Genomic DNA, 2,560 nt, shown 5'->3' with positions numbered 1-2,560 from the left:
CAGCCTCTGGCCGCTAACCTCCCTCTGAGGCTCTGGGCTGCCTCCATCCAGGCCTGCCCTGTCCCCTCCCCTTTTCTCGGATTATAGCCCTTTTTTTTTTTTTTTTTAATTTATTTATTTTTTATTTTTTTATGGCTGTGTTGGGTCTTCGTTGCTGTGCGAGGGCTTTCTCTAGTTGCAGCGAGCGGGGGGCCACTCTTCATCGCGGTGCACGGGCTTCTCACCGTAGCGGCCTCTCTTGTTGCGGAGCACAGGCTCCAGACGCGCAGGCTCAGTAGTTGTGGCTCACGGGCCTAGTTGCTCCGCGGCATGTGGGATCTTCCCAGACCAGGGCTCGAACCCGTGTCCCCTGCACTGGCAGGCGGATTCTCAACCACTGCGCCACCAGGGAAGCCCTATAGCCCATTTTTGAGGCTTCCCTCCGGGAGCACAGCACTCCCTTGCCACATACCCTTTAGGTACTAATTGTCACTCCATTCTGGTCATTCTCCCCCACTGGGCTGTGAGCTCCTTGAGGACACAGAAAGCATCCTTTATCTGAGAATCCCCAGTGCCAGGTCACTCAGAAACATATTTGAGTAGTAAATGAACGTCTGAGTTAGTTCTCTTACGCTTTTGTTCAAGATGGTCCCACTGCAGCATCCAAAGTCAGAACCTGAAATGTTGCCCAAAATGTAATTAAGAGGAAACACTGGCCTCCCCTTCATACCTATTAGGACGGCCAGTATCCAAAACATTGACAACAGCAAAGGCTGGAAAGGATGTGGAACAACAGGAACACTTATCATTGCTTGTGGGAAGGCAAAATTGTACAGCCACTCTGGAAAACAGTTTGGTGATTTCTTACAAAACTAAACATACTCTTACCATAGGATTCATCAGTTACGCTCCTTGGTATTTACCCAAATGAATTTTAAACTTATGTCCATGGAAAAACCTGTACAAATATGTTTATAGCATTTTTATTCACAATTGCCAAAATATTATTTGGCACTAAAAAGAAATGCCCTCTCAAGCCATGAAAAGACAAAGAGGAAACTTAAATGCACAGTACTAAGTGAAAGAAGACAATCTGAAAGGGCTACGTACTGTATGATTTCAGTTATATGACATTCTGGAAAAGGCAAAACTGTAGAGAAAGTAAAAGAATCAGTGATTCGCAAGGGTTGAGGGGAGGGAGGGATAAATAGAACACAGAGGAATCTTAGGGCAGTGAAAATACTCTGTACGATATTATAATGATGGATACATGACATTATACATTTGTCCAAACCCATAGGATATACAACATAAAGAGTGAACCCTAAGGTAACTGTGGACTTTGGATGTTACTAATGTGTCTGCGCAGGTTCATCTATTGTAACAAATGTACCACTTGGGGCCGGAAGTTGATAGTGGAGGAGGCTGGGGAGGTCGGGGCAGAGGGATACGGAAAATCTCTGTACTTTCTGCTCATTGTGCTATGAATTGAAAACTGCTCTAAAAATTAAAGTCTAGCAATTAAAAGCCAAAAACCAAAAACCAAAAAAAAGACAAACACTGGCCACATCTTCAAGAAAGTAATGATAGGCTGTTAATGATCAAAGCAAATATATACATAGTGGATAAATCACGAAGCCAACAAAGGACATTCCCAAGTGTCTCTCCACGCAGAGTCACAGCAGGTACGAATGTCCCATCAGATGGCCTCGGTCCTGCGTCAGGCCCTCAGTAGCACCAAGAGGCTCTGTTCCCATGGATTAGCCGCATCTGCCCCCCTGGCTAGTACCTAGTTCCTCTCTGAAGACAGGATGGTGGATGGGATGTTGAAGTCCATCTGTCTCTCTGGGGAGCTGTGAATGTTCACCGGATAAGCGAGCAGTCAGGAAAATTGGCTCCGGATTTCCCGCGTTGAGGCTATTTTAGGCTCAGTATCCGGCGCTTGGTTTCCTTTGCAGAGTAAAAGCCCTATTTAGACTTGTGCACATCCAGCTGCCTGATGTAGCAGGACTTTAGGGCATCTTAAGAGGAAATGTGTTTGGAAAATGTAACCACTCTATTGCTCCAAGAGGAAGAAGTAACTGAGCCGAGGCTTCCCGCCTCTGTGTGTGATGACCTCCAAAGACTGCGAGGAAGTGAGGGCCTTCCTGCCCCTTTGCAACTTATGCCTCCTTAGACCAGTTTTTCTAGAAACTTTGTAGTACAGAAATACACTCTCTTCTACAAAGGACTCGATTTTCCTAAATCCCTAGCAGGGGAGTAAGACTTCCTCCAGGGCTGTGCTTCCCCTGTCGTGTCCTGAAAGTCCCTGCTTCTCAGAGGCCACAACGGCATGAAAAGACCACGCTCAGAGCGAGTGGGGCTCAAGCACCGGGGGTCCCGCCCTGCATGCGTTCACCACCACCCGGGAGTGTGGACGGACGTTCATTCTGTGTGCCTCAATTTCTAATCCAGTGTCTCTGACTTCAAAAGAAGATAAAATGGTTGTGTAGAGTAACGGAAAAATCTTGATGAAGAAACAAGGCCTTTACAAGGTGAACTGTGATTCTAGCAAATTCCTCGGGGTGAACCCCTCCCTCCC

The sequence above is a fragment of the Eschrichtius robustus genome, chromosome 9 (assembly GCF_028021215.1).
Source record: "Eschrichtius robustus isolate mEscRob2 chromosome 9, mEscRob2.pri, whole genome shotgun sequence".
In the NCBI taxonomy this organism is placed as follows: domain Eukaryota; kingdom Metazoa; phylum Chordata; class Mammalia; order Artiodactyla; family Eschrichtiidae; genus Eschrichtius; species Eschrichtius robustus.
This window is presented reverse-complemented; position numbering follows the sequence as displayed.